We start from the raw sequence: 15,537 nt of genomic DNA on the forward strand, positions 1-15,537 counted from the left end.
AACAATTGTCATGAATCGGAGGTCGCCATCTTCTATCCTACAATGATGATACAATAATTTTCATGAACCGAAAGTCGCCAACTTTTTCCTAGGCCGCCATCTTGGATTCCAAAATGTTCAATTTAAAGCAATTTTCAACCTGGACAAACTTGTAGGAAAAATCATGTTTCCAATTGGTCAGGATTTTCATGGACCACCAGTTGCCGTCTTGGCCGCCATTTTGGATTCCAAAATTTTTAATTGACAGCAATTTTCAACCTGAACATACTCGTAGAAAAAATCTTCCTTCGAAATGATCAAGATCTTGATTTACAATGATTTTCATAAACCGGAAGTCGCCATCTTGTTTTCTAGGCCGCCATCTTGGATTCCAAAATGTTCAATTTTATGCAATTTTCAACCTTGAAAAACTTGTAGAAAAATCATGCTTCTAAATGATCAGGATCTTGAGATATAATAATTGTCATGAACCAGAAGTCGCCATCTTGTTTCCCGGCCGCCATCGTGGATAACAAAATGTATAATTGACAGTGATTTTCAACCTAAACAAATTTGTAGAAGTAATCGTGCTTCTAAATGATCTGGATCTTGAGATACCAGCATTTATCTGTAGAGTTTGTGCATAGTTTGTATGCTCACTAACGCCTCCTAGCGGTTCAATTCCTAAAAAAATAGGCTCCTAGGTAACAACTTCGCTGAAGACAACGTTCTTCTATCTAGTGTAAATAACAAGAATATTTAACATTGAAGTAAAACTAGTTTCAACAACTACTGGGCGCCTTCATCCAGCGGGCGGCACCCACTTTCCTACATAAAATGCACCGTGATGCCAGATTAAAAAATTGCTAATCATGCGTATACAATTTTCGTAGCCCTCAAATTTTTTAACTCATTTATTTGAAGAGCTACTTGAAAGTTGTGTTCTAACAAAATGTTCACTGATACTTCCTCTCAATTATCAGCTTGGAAGAGAATTTGAAGTACGTCCTTAAAAGTTTATTTTTTCATACTGAATTTCAAGTCACTTGCACAGTTGCCAAATAATTTTTTAGAATTTTTGAATTTTGCAGGGTTTCGTTTGGGCCCATTTGCTACCATTTGTGACTAAGCGGTTTTTCGATTTCGAAAATTTGTCAAAATCAACACGGCCTTATTCCGTGGTTTATGGACAACCCCTAAAATAATCATTGAGCGAATTCCTGAATGAACCATTGTAGAAAGTCTCTGGAGTAATTCCTGGAGTTACGTGTGGGAAATTTCTGGATGATTTCTCGGAGCAAATTGAGAAGTTTTTTTATGATAGAAAATTATTTTGGAAATCCCTAGAAAAACCTATTTGAGACCATGTTCTGCCTCAGTAAGAACGTTATACCTGAATGCAGAGTATCCCATAATCCTTGATTTTTTTTATTTGTCTCCAATATTCCTGAAGAAGTCTAAAGAAAAATCTCGAATAGTGGTATAATCCCAGTTAACTCTCAATAATTCTTAAATAGACCCTTAAAAGTGTTGAGCATCCATGATTAATTTAGAAATAATCTCGATGATTTTTCAGAATCCTCAAGGATTTCCTGCCTAATCATGTTCTTTCGAATAGGCTCTTTACTAAACGGATAATAATATTATACACAAATTGTTGCAATCCTGAATTGTCACGGTAAGTGCTTTATATGTTTTATTTCAATTAGATTTACTTCTTACCTAAAAAATAATCCTAGAATTTTCCATAATGCAGACTTTACTTCTGAAGAAATTGAAACTTTCAAACACAAAGAATTCGAAAATGTTTGGGCTAAAGCTCTAATTAATGGAGGAACGCATATTTTTTCATCCGTGTATTTTCCACCTGAACACGCTAACAAACATTCTTTTGAATTATTTTTCAAAATTGTCGAAACTATTATTTCAAATATGGAACCTAAAGTAAAACTGCATATTTATGGCGACTTCAACCAACGCAATGCCGACTTCATTGCAGACAATGAAAATGAATCACTTTTACTCCCAGTCGTAGGCGAAGACAGTACTTTACAATTTTTATTCGACAAAACATCATATTTTGATAATAAATCTTCGAGCTGTTTAGTAGAATACCTATAAGTAGATGAAAAAACCGAATTTAGTACTATACCATTTAATTCCACTAGAGTTTGTATCCTTTGACAGATACGCGTATTTCGACCTCAACTGTAAGGCCGTCTTCAGTGTCGTGTACTAGACTCGACTTGAAGAAAACCATCGTATGCACACATTATATATTAACACTAGGAACCTATTTCCCTACCCATTATTTTTTTTTTTTTAACTTAAAATTTATGAGCTTTAGGTACATTCCATCCCTCTTTTGTTGAAACTTTAAATGCTGAAAGGTACATCACGGGAACGATTAGTAGGTATCAAGTTGAATAGCCATGTATTGCCGTTGCCGTTGTCTCTGTTGAGTAGCGTCGTAGGTACCTGTTTGCAAATTTCCAGACTCTCCGCCACATCCAGTTTCCAAGGAGAAGAAACATTTCTCAAAATTTTGATATCGGCCGTCGTAATTGTATGTCCTTCTGAAAAGATATGTTCTGCCACCTTAGATTTGAAATCGTATGTCATCCCCTTGTCTATCGTCTTCTGAGCTTTTCCTATTTCCGCTAAGTGTTCCTTGAATCTAACCTCGAGAGACCGCTTTGTTTGACCAACGTAGACCTTGCTGCAGTGGGAACAGCTGATTTTGTAAACACCAGCCTTGTTTAGTGTGTTTACCGGATCCTTGGTAGAGCCTAACGAAGTTCTAAGTTGGTTGTCTCTGCTGGAAAATACCAAATCGATTCCGAAATTCCTTAGCTTTGGGCGGAGCTGTTTGCTGATGTGTACGTCGTATGGGATGGAGACTCTCTTCGTGGGTTCGGTGATAGGGGTTAGTGTCGTCAAAGCATTCCGAATTCGCTGTCTTTCCTTTTTGTCGATGATAGCTTTTATCGTCCTTTCCTTGTATCCGTTGATCCTTGCCGTCTCGTAGATATATTCCAGTTCCTTGGTCTTTCCGTCTTCGCTGAGGGGTAGAGTCTGCATCCTGTGGATCATGTGGTGAAACGCTGCCATCTTATGCTGGAACGAATGATTCGATGTGTAAGGGATAACTCGCTGGGTGTTTGTAGGCTTCCTGTAGATTTCGAAGTTGTAAGTTGAACTTTCTTCCCTGGTGACAAGTAGATCCAAAAATGGTAGTTTTCCATCCTTCTCCTCCTCGTGGGTGAACTTGATATCCTTGTGTACGCTGTTGATTGTATCCAAAATTTTAGCCAGATCGTTCCGCTTGATAACGCTGAAAATGTCGTCGACATATCTCCACCATTTAACCGGTAATACTCCTTGTTTCTTTAAATTTTCCTCAAAATTCGCCATGAATAGTTCGCACAAAAACGGGGAGAGAGGGTTTCCCATGGGGGCTCCTTTCGTCTGTTTGTAGAAATTTCCTCGAAATTGAAAGTAGTTTTCGTCCATGCACAATCTTGCCAACCTCATGTATGTCCTGACCTTTCCTTTCCATGCTGCATCCGTCCTTTGGGGTAGTAACCAGTCCTCGAGAAGATTTAGGGAATCCTTTACTGGAACGCTGGGGAAAAGAGCCGCTACGTCGAAAGAAACCATCATCTCGTCATCCTCGATGTGTCCTGACTCTAATAGTTTCTGGGAGAACTCCTGGGTGTTTTTAACTGACCTAGTGGGGAATGGATTCGGCATACTCTGGAATTCCTTGACTAACCATTTCGCCAGTTTATGAGTGGGGGATCCGTCGGCCGAGATGATTTCTCGCATTTCCTTTCCTGGTTTGTGAATCTTCGGTAGTCCTTTAATCCGTGGAAGAATGGGGTTTGACTCTTTCAAACGAGCCTCGCCAATAATTGCCTTGCAGTCCTTCAGGGTTTTGTCCGTGAGCTTGATGAGTCCGGGTAGTGGATCCACTCTCAAATGTCGGTAGGGGCCTTCGTTGATCTTTTTCGCCATTTGTTCGTCGTAATCCGTCTTGTCCATGATGACGACTGCGTTGCCTTTATCCGCCTTGATGTAGAATACTGGTTTATCCTTGAGTTCTTTCACGATCCTCGTCTCGTCCTTGTCTGCCTTGCTTCGTTGTCCTGTTGTAATGGCCTTTGCTACGATGTTCCTCGTTGTGTTCTGGTCCTTTATTGGTACGTTTTGGATGATTGCTGTTTCCATGTCTACGATGATTTTCTCCACATCAGGCTTCGTAGTCACCGCATATCCTAACCCCTTGTTGAGGTGTGTCAATTGCTCTACTGTGAACTGCTGCGTCGAACGGTTAACTACGAAATCTTCAATGGGTTCTATAATCGGAGCAGGAACGCAGTTAACTTCTGTCGTCTTGAATCGCATGGAGGCTAGTTTTTTCCGATGTAGCCTGTTCTTCCTGTCGGCTTCGCATTCTTCCGCTCGTTTAACCTTGGTCAGGAATAATGGGAATCCTTCCGGATATTCCTGAGCCAATTTTAAATGCAGAAAATAACACTTCGTCGTTAGCTTGTCCAGTTTCGCATAGTGCGATTTAATCGATGCCGTGATGTACTCTTTCTCTGCTGTCTTCTTGATATGTTGTGGGATATGGGGGCCCATCTTAATCCTATGGCTAACGGGTGTTAGCTTTTCCTTCAGACATTTCTTCAGAAATGCCACGTCCTTTTGGGTGCTTACGATAGATCTCTTCAGGTCGATGAATATACTGTGCTCCGTCCGCTTGGTAGCCATGATGATAATAAATCTTCGAGCTGTTTAGTAGAATACCTATAAGTAGATGAAAAAACCGAATTTAGTACTATACCATTTAATTCCACTAGAGTTTGTATCCTTTGACAGATACGCGTATTTCGACCTCAACTGTAAGGCCGTCTTCAGTGTCGTGTACTAGACTCGACTTGAAGAAAACCATCGTATGCACACATTATATATTAACACTAGGAACCTATTTCCCTACCCATTATTTTTTTTTTTTTAACTTAAAATTTATGAGCTTTAGGTACATTCCATCCCTCTTTTGTTGAAACTTTAAATGCTGAAAGGTACATCACGGGAACGATTAGTAGGTATCAAGTTGAATAGCCATGTATTGCCGTTGCCGTTGTCTCTGTTGAGTAGCGTCGTAGGTACCTGTTTGCAAATTTCCAGACTCTCCGCCACATCCAGTTTCCAAGGAGAAGAAACATTTCTCAAAATTTTGATATCGGCCGTCGTAATTGTATGTCCTTCTGAAAAGATATGTTCTGCCACCTTAGATTTGAAATCGTATGTCATCCCCTTGTCTATCGTCTTCTGAGCTTTTCCTATTTCCGCTAAGTGTTCCTTGAATCTAACCTCGAGAGACCGCTTTGTTTGACCAACGTAGACCTTGCTGCAGTGGGAACAGCTGATTTTGTAAACACCAGCCTTGTTTAGTGTGTTTACCGGATCCTTGGTAGAGCCTAACGAAGTTCTAAGTTGGTTGTCTCTGCTGGAAAATACCAAATCGATTCCGAAATTCCTTAGCTTTGGGCGGAGCTGTTTGCTGATGTGTACGTCGTATGGGATGGAGACTCTCTTCGTGGGTTCGGTGATAGGGGTTAGTGTCGTCAAAGCATTCCGAATTCGCTGTCTTTCCTTTTTGTCGATGATAGCTTTTATCGTCCTTTCCTTGTATCCGTTGATCCTTGCCGTCTCGTAGATATATTCCAGTTCCTTGGTCTTTCCGTCTTCGCTGAGGGGTAGAGTCTGCATCCTGTGGATCATGTGGTGAAACGCTGCCATCTTATGCTGCGTTCCAGCATAAGATGGCAGCGTTTCACCACATGATCCACAGGATGCAGACTCTACCCCTCAGCGAAGACGGAAAGACCAAGGAACTGGAATATATCTACGAGACGGCAAGGATCAACGGATACAAGGAAAGGACGATAAAAGCTATCATCGACAAAAAGGAAAGACAGCGAATTCGGAATGCTTTGACGACACTAACCCCTATCACCGAACCCACGAAGAGAGTCTCCATCCCATACGACGTACACATCAGCAAACAGCTCCGCCCAAAGCTAAGGAATTTCGGAATCGATTTGGTATTTTCCAGCAGAGACAACCAACTTAGAACTTCGTTAGGCTCTACCAAGGATCCGGTAAACACACTAAACAAGGCTGGTGTTTACAAAATCAGCTGTTCCCACTGCAGCAAGGTCTACGTTGGTCAAACAAAGCGGTCTCTCGAGGTTAGATTCAAGGAACACTTAGCGGAAATAGGAAAAGCTCAGAAGACGATAGACAAGGGGATGACATACGATTTCAAATCTAAGGTGGCAGAACATATCTTTTCAGAAGGACATACAATTACGACGGCCGATATCAAAATTTTGAGAAATGTTTCTTCTCCTTGGAAACTGGATGTGGCGGAGAGTCTGGAAATTTGCAAACAGGTACCTACGACGCTACTCAACAGAGACAACGGCAACGGCAATACATGGCTATTCAACTTGATACCTACTAATCGTTCCCGTGATGTACCTTTCAGCATTTAAAGTTTCAACAAAAGAGGGATGGAATGTACCTAAAGCTCATAAATTTTAAGTTAAAAAAAAAAAATAATGGGTAGGGAAATAGGTTCCTAGTGTTAATATATAATGTGTGCATACGATGGTTTTCTTCAAGTCGAGTCTAGTACACGACACTGAAGACGGCCTTACAGTTGAGGTCGAAATACGCGTATCTGTCAAAGGATACAAACTCTAGTGGAATTAAATGGTATAGTACTAAATTCGGTTTTTTCATCTACTTATAGGTATTCTACTAAACAGCTCGAAGATTTATTATCATCATGGCTACCAAGCGGACGGAGCACAGTATATTCATCGACCTGAAGAGATCTATCGTAAGCACCCAAAAGGACGTGGCATTTCTGAAGAAATGTCTGAAGGAAAAGCTAACACCCGTTAGCCATAGGATTAAGATGGGCCCCCATATCCCACAACATATCAAGAAGACAGCAGAGAAAGAGTACATCACGGCATCGATTAAATCGCACTATGCGAAACTGGACAAGCTAACGACGAAGTGTTATTTTCTGCATTTAAAATTGGCTCAGGAATATCCGGAAGGATTCCCATTATTCCTGACCAAGGTTAAACGAGCGGAAGAATGCGAAGCCGACAGGAAGAACAGGCTACATCGGAAAAAACTAGCCTCCATGCGATTCAAGACGACAGAAGTTAACTGCGTTCCTGCTCCGATTATAGAACCCATTGAAGATTTCGTAGTTAACCGTTCGACGCAGCAGTTCACAGTAGAGCAATTGACACACCTCAACAAGGGGTTAGGATATGCGGTGACTACGAAGCCTGATGTGGAGAAAATCATCGTAGACATGGAAACAGCAATCATCCAAAACGTACCAATAAAGGACCAGAACACAACGAGGAACATCGTAGCAAAGGCCATTACAACAGGACAACGAAGCAAGGCAGACAAGGACGAGACGAGGATCGTGAAAGAACTCAAGGATAAACCAGTATTCTACATCAAGGCGGATAAAGGCAACGCAGTCGTCATCATGGACAAGACGGATTACGACGAACAAATGGCGAAAAAGATCAACGAAGGCCCCTACCGACATTTGAGAGTGGATCCACTACCCGGACTCATCAAGCTCACGGACAAAACCCTGAAGGACTGCAAGGCAATTATTGGCGAGGCTCGTTTGAAAGAGTCAAACCCCATTCTTCCACGGATTAAAGGACTACCGAAGATTCACAAACCAGGAAAGGAAATGCGAGAAATCATCTCGGCCGATGGATCCCCCACTCATAAACTGGCGAAATGGTTAGTCAAGGAATTCCAGAGTATGCCGAATCCATTCCCCACTAGGTCAGTTAAAAACACCCAGGAGTTCTCCCAGAAACTATTAGAGTCAGGACACATCGAGGATGACGAGATGATGGTTTCTTTCGACGTAGCGGCTCTTTTCCCCAGCGTTCCAGTAAAGGATTCCCTAAATCTTCTCGAGGACTGGTTACTACCCCAAAGGACGGATGCAGCATGGAAAGGAAAGGTCAGGACATACATGAGGTTGGCAAGATTGTGCATGGACGAAAACTACTTTCAATTTCGAGGAAATTTCTACAAACAGACGAAAGGAGCCCCCATGGGAAACCCTCTCTCCCCGTTTTTGTGCGAACTATTCATGGCGAATTTTGAGGAAAATTTAAAGAAACAAGGAGTATTACCGGTTAAATGGTGGAGATATGTCGACGACATTTTCAGCGTTATCAAGCGGAACGATCTGGCTAAAATTTTGGATACAATCAACAGCGTACACAAGGATATCAAGTTCACCCACGAGGAGGAGAAGGATGGAAAACTACCATTTTTGGATCTACTTGTCACCAGGGAAGAAAGTTCAACTTACAACTTCGAAATCTACAGGAAGCCTACAAACACCCAGCGAGTTATCCCTTACACATCGAATCATTCGTTCCAGCATAAGATGGCAGCGTTTCACCACATGATCCACAGGATGCAGACTCTACCCCTCAGCGAAGACGGAAAGACCAAGGAACTGGAATATATCTACGAGACGGCAAGGATCAACGGATACAAGGAAAGGACGATAAAAGCTATCATCGACAAAAAGGAAAGACAGCGAATTCGGAATGCTTTGACGACACTAAACCCTATCACCGAACCCACGAAGAGAGTCTCCATCCCATACGACGTACACATCAGCAAACAGCTCCGCCCAAAGCTAAGGAATTTCGGAATCGATTTGGTATTTTCCAGCAGAGACAACCAACTTAGAACTTCGTTAGGCTCTACCAAGGATCCGGTAAACACACTAAACAAGGCTGGTGTTTACAAAATCAGCTGTTCCCACTGCAGCAAGGTCTACGTTGGTCAAACAAAGCGGTCTCTCGAGGTTAGATTCAAGGAACACTTAGCGGAAATAGGAAAAGCTCAGAAGACGATAGACAAGGGGATGACATACGATTTCAAATCTAAGGTGGCAGAACATATCTTTTCAGAAGGACATACAATTACGACGGCCGATATCAAAATTTTGAGAAATGTTTCTTCTCCTTGGAAACTGGATGTGGCGGAGAGTCTGGAAATTTGCAAACAGGTACCTACGACGCTACTCAACAGAGACAACGGCAACGGCAATACATGGCTATTCAACTTGATACCTACTAATCGTTCCCGTGATGTACCTTTCAGCATTTAAAGTTTCAACAAAAGAGGGATGGAATGTACCTAAAGCTCATAAATTTTAAGTTAAAAAAAAAAAAAATAATGGGTAGGGAAATAGGTTCCTAGTGTTAATATATAATGTGTGCATACGATGGTTTTCTTCAAGTCGAGTCTAGTACACGACACTGAAGACGGCCTTACAGTTGAGGTCGAAATACGCGTATCTGTCAAAGGATACAAACTCTAGTGGAATTAAATGGTATAGTACTAAATTCGGTTTTTTCATCTACTTAATCATATTTTGGCCTAAATCAAATTAATCACGTAAAAAACCAGCAAAATTCTTACTTAGACCTCTTATTTACAAATTGCACTGAAGATTTCTGTGTGTATACATCATTATCACCTCTATGGAAAAATGAAGTATTTCACACAGCAATTGAATATTCAATCTTCATACATAAAACTTCTCTCCCCAGCGACTGGGAGTACGAGGAAGTGCCGGAATACAATAAAGCAAATTACAAAGAAGCCAAACGTAGACTATGTACAATTAATTGGCAACATATCATAAGTATTGATGGAAATGTCGACACCGAAGTAGACAAGTTCCATTCAATTATTCAACAAATAATTAATGAAACTGTACCAACAAGAAGAAAAAGACGAATACAAAATAACAAATTACCGGTGTGGTTTAGCCCACATCTGAAAAACCTAAAGAACAAGAAACAGAAAGCGCATAAATTGTACAAAAAAGAAAATTCTGCCACCAACTTACAAAATTATCATGACACATGTAACCAACTCAACTCAGCCATTAACTCCGCACATGAAGAATATAATCGTAAGGTCGAATCCGAAGTCAAATCATGTCCTAAAAACTTTTTTAATTATGTAAACACACAATTAAAAAGTAGCAATTTCCCTTCGCGAATGCATTTTGACGGAAACGTAGGTGAAAACTCTTCCGATATCTGCAACCTCTTTGCAGATTTCTTTCAAGAAGTGTATACCACCTACTCTGAAGAAGACCGCGACCGCAATTTCTTTTCTTTTTTCCCAGAAATTTCTAATAGTATATCTAGTGAAAAACTATCACAACAAGAAATCTTATCGGCACTAAAAAACCTGGACGCAACTAAGGGAGCAGGACCGGATGGCATTGCACCCGTGTTCTTCAAAAATCTCTCAGAAGAACTTACCCTTCCCTTAGAACGCCTTTTCAACATGTCTCTAAATAATGGAAAATTCCCAGTAGCTTGGAAATCCTCATATTTGGTGCCTGTTTTCAAATCAGGTACAAAATCTGACATAAGGAACTATCGCGGAATTGCCATTATCTCATGTATTCCCAAACTCTTCGAATCTCTCGTAAACGACAAAATTTTCCAGCAAGTAAAAAACCAAATTACTTGTAGGCAGCATGGCTTTTTTAAAGGCCGCTCAACATCTTCCAATCTGCTAGAATTTGTATCTTTTATTCTCAACGCAATGGACAATGGCAAGCACGTAGAAGCCCTCTACACTGACTTCAGTAAGGCATTTGACCGAATCGACATACCATTATTAATCTTCAAATTGCAGAAAATAGGAATGGAGCCAGGACTCTTGAGTTGGATCCAGTCATATCTATCACATAGGAAACAAATTGTGCGCTTTCAAAATAAATTATCAGCACCCATTTCTGTAACCTCTGGAGTACCTCAAGGTTCTCATTTAGGCCCACTTCTTTTTATTTTGTATGTAAACGACATTTCCTTTTTACTTAGAAAAATAAAATTTCTTATATATGCAGACGACATGAAGCTCTTCATGGAAGTAAGTAATTCTAGCGAATCAGAAGAATTCCAGAATGACATTTACTTATTCTTCACTTGGTGCCAAAAAAGTTTACTTCAGCTCAATATCAAAAAATGTAATTCAATAGCATTTAGTCGAAAATATGTAACACCACCAATTGAAGTATTTTTAGGAAATCAAGTAGTGCAGAAGTGTAAAATTGTAAGGGATTTGGGCGTAATCCTAGACTCTAAACTCACTTTTGTAGAACATTATAATTCCATAATAAACAAAGCAAACAGCATGCTTGGCTTCATTAAGAGGTTCAGCAACAATTTTCAAGACCCATATACTATTAAATTATTGTATACTACATATGTAAGACCAATTCTGGAATACTGTCACCTAGTATGGAACCCGTATCATGTCGTACACGAAGAACGCATAGAATCAGTACAGAAGCAATTCCTTTTATACGCCCTTCGGAAATTGAATTGGACTGTGCTGCCACTTCCGTCGTATGAAGCACGCTGCATGCTCATCAACTTGGAAACACTTAAGCAACGCCGGGAATTCGCAATGATTCTCTTTATAAACAACATTATTTCGAACCGTGTAGACTCCGCTGCACTTCTTTCTCAACTAAACTTCTACACACCCTCTCGGCATTTAAGAACAAGAAAATTATTTTCAGAAAAATCATGCAGAACGCATTATGCTCAAAACGGACCAATAAACCGTATGATGCGTCAGTATAATGTACATTGCGAATTCATTGGCATTACTATGTCCAAAGAGCAGCTTAAAACACAACTAAAGAACAATACAAGTAATCCATAGCATGTAAGAAAGTATTGTAATTATTGTATGTAGTCTACCTATGCTTGACGAAATAAATAAATAAATAAATAAATTTTCCATAACTCTCTAATAGTTCAATTTAGCACGAAAGTTATGAATAGGGAAAATGTACCAGTTATGGCCATAGTGGTTCCCTATTTGGCCATAGGGGACATTTTGATAACTTTCACATTTTAAGTCTTTTTGAATGCTTTAGCATCAAGATATATCTTAAATCTAACAACTACAACATACAAAAATTTTCAAAATTTGAAGACATTAAATTAATCACGTATGGCGAAATAGGGAACCACTATGTCCATAACTGGTACACTTACCCTAGTCATCAATAATACAGAAATAACGTCATGTTCCATTGAAATTGCAATATCTGGGCCACTATCAGGGTAACGATTAGTAAACGATTGGCGGTATACTTTGTTTCCTCCAATAAATCCGATAGTCTATAGAAATGGGGTAACAAGGAAGTTTAGAATTGAGATATTCGAATACAAAGCTGAGTAGCAGGCTTTGTCCTAGTAGGGACGTTCCGACAGAAAGAAGCAGAAGTTTTACAAAATACACAGTGATTTAGAGATGGATCATACTTCCCAGCCTACATAGATCCGTAAAACCACCCAGTCGTACCTGGCAAGTGAACTCCTTCAATCAACAAGCATTAAATTATAAGTATTTTAGTGTGCAATTAACGGTTGCTGAATTCCAACACTCCCAGCCCTGGCACATGTATCGTGTTCTAATGTTTAAACACACGCCAGAGTGATTAAGAACGGCACGCCTGTAGGAGCACATACACACACACCCATCGAAAGAAACCCGAGAAGGAGCAGTAAAAACCGGCTGCCCCACATCGCGTCAATGGGAATAATGCGTTGTTGTGATTGTTGCCCGAAAGTACGGGAGCCAAACCACTCTGCGCACGCACAAACATTTTATTTAAAAAGAGATATAAATTTAAATTAATTGAGCTAATCACCCACCCGACCCAAACCGAACGTCAAGCCAACAAAAACTCGGCAGCGAACTCAACCAGGCATCAGATTGAGTTGAAACCACGAAAATGGTAGGGAAATTGCGGCGCTCAATAATGCATATGGGGTGTTAATGTTTAAACATTCTGAAACCAGAGCCGATTGAATATTGAACTGCGGAACGAGTCGGGTTTTATTGGACGTAACCCGACCAGAATCGCATAACAAGAATATAGCACATTTCTATCAAGCGAAACTGAAAATTAAAGAAGTTGATATAATTTTGTTATCACTATGGCTTTTTCGAAAATTGTTATATATTTTGTAACAGATTTATAACAATGTTTGATACATTTTTCACATTGCATTTGTACAATGGTTCTAACGTTATGAACAATAACATATTTTTTTATATTTTTTTTTTTTGCGACATCCTTGAAAGACATAATGTAATAGTTTTGTAATAATTACAATAGGATTTGTGAAACTTATGATCTATTTGATTTAAACTTTTATAAGAAATGTTTGCTATTTCAACTACCATATCAAAGAAACTCATTCTGTTATAATCTTATTACTTCCGTCTGATCGAGAAAAGTACTGGTTTGGTTGGAAAAACTGTGGTCAATTTTTTTTGTTGCACTGCGCATACATATTGGAAGCTGTAACGGCAAACGGTACACAGGTCAAGTACCAACCAAACCGCAGTTATCCAATTTTAGTGAAATATAAATACGGCTCGAAATAGATATCCAACGTCAACGCCAGCAATCACACACTAAGTTGAATCCATTATTGAGTTCGTTCTGTTGTTCATCTCTTTTACTATGCTGAGGAACAGAATGGGGCGTATTTGGAATAACCAATTTTAAACAAAATAAGTTTCAAACTGAACGCCCGAAACGATCAGATGAATGAATTTTTTTCTATCGTGCACGGCAAAACGTGATGTCACAAATAAAATATTCTTTTTCTGCCATTTTCGCGTTTGAATGCGTCCCTAACCCGAGGCCTAAGTCGACTGTTCGTTTGTTGCGCCAAATTACGTTTCACCGCACTCGCACACAGTGACACCGGATTAGAAGTCTGCGGTTGTGGTTGGAAATGTGCTTTGTGTGTGATTCATGCGAGAAAAGCGGATTCGAACAGTATGAGTCCAGTGATTTCCAAAGTGTGTGGAATCGATACTCTTTTTCAAATTAAATTTTGATGATGAAAAAGCAAGCAAATTGTTTTCTTGCTGTAAGTAAAAAGAAGTTAATTAATTAAGGCTGATACAGTGGCGCAACCAAGGGTGGGTTTTAGGGGTCACCAACCTACACCCCCCCCCCCCCCCCCCCCCTCAGAGCCGAGAAATATTATGAGGCTTGCCAAGTATATTTTTGAAATTCAACACTACACATCATACTACTACAGAGCGGAAACTTAGCTTGATTCGTATTAACTCTAGAAATGTCTGTGGTTTATATTATTTAAAGGGGGCAGGATCCGTCATTGATTTCGGAATTTTCAAAAGCAGTTTTTTTGGTTCAAAATCAAGAAAATTTACATGAAAATGTGTTCACTGTATTCTATTCTCCAACCGCAACACTGTGAACACATTTTCATCGAATAATTTTATGTTTTGACCAGAAAAACTGCTTTTGAAGTTTTGATGATGACGATGATTACGATGACGGAGCGTTGAGCGTTAAGTTGTTTTGTTTTTAATTATTTAACTCTGAAGTGATTTGATAACAACAAAATTGTATGCGAATTATTAATAAATAACAAAATTTTCTAGCCCTTTTTGAAAACAAACTGAACACGTTGTTAACAAAGTTTGTCAAACCTCCAGATATATAGGAACCTTTTTCATTGGTGCAGCATCCAAAACTTTTGTAGTTTCTCAGCATGGCAACGACGGCCTTCAAAGCATGTTAATTCCTTGATTTTTAAAGATTATGGAGAAGTAGAAGCTATTGGAGTATTTAGTTGCCGGTGGAAGCTCCATTAAGAATTTCGTCGATTTTTAGATTTTGTAAGTGTGGATCACGAATTTAATTTTTTTTTAGTTTATTGCAAAAATAGATTCATTATTTGAAAAAATGTTGGAAATGTGACTGGGATTTGTCCATTAGAAATATAGATGCATTAGCGTCTTACTACAATATTGAATCAATCGGTTTACACAGTCATCCAAAAACAAAGTTTGTCGTTTTTTAAATTTTAAGGTTTTATCACATATTGGGACATAAAATCTTCACAATAAAAGCAGAACTCATTTTCGACCAATGGATTGGATTATACACCGTGTCCAGTATATTCTCATACAAATTCGAGATAACATTACTTTGCGCTTGTTTAACTGACATCATTGGTGATAATATTTTTTGATAGTGGTTATAATACTGATTCACTACAGGAAATATTTTGGAAATATTTTAATTGTAAACTTATTTTATCAACTTAAGAATTTACAAAAAATATTTCCAGCGGCACGCTCATAGGCAGTGCCCAATTTTAATCTGCAGTTATCGCACATATATTTATCAAATTTTATCAATATTTATCTATTCAAAACGCAATATGATTAACTTAAAGTTTCTGAAACTTTTTTGTGAATGCTCTGATTTTCACTTTGTTAACCAGACCAATATGAACAAAAATTCATTTTAAGTGCAAAACACGACTTCAATGGACATTTCATCACTTAGCATAGCAATTATTTTTTCTT

The sequence above is a fragment of the Aedes aegypti genome, chromosome 2, assembly GCF_002204515.2.
Source record: "Aedes aegypti strain LVP_AGWG chromosome 2, AaegL5.0 Primary Assembly, whole genome shotgun sequence".
In the NCBI taxonomy this organism is placed as follows: domain Eukaryota; kingdom Metazoa; phylum Arthropoda; class Insecta; order Diptera; family Culicidae; genus Aedes; species Aedes aegypti.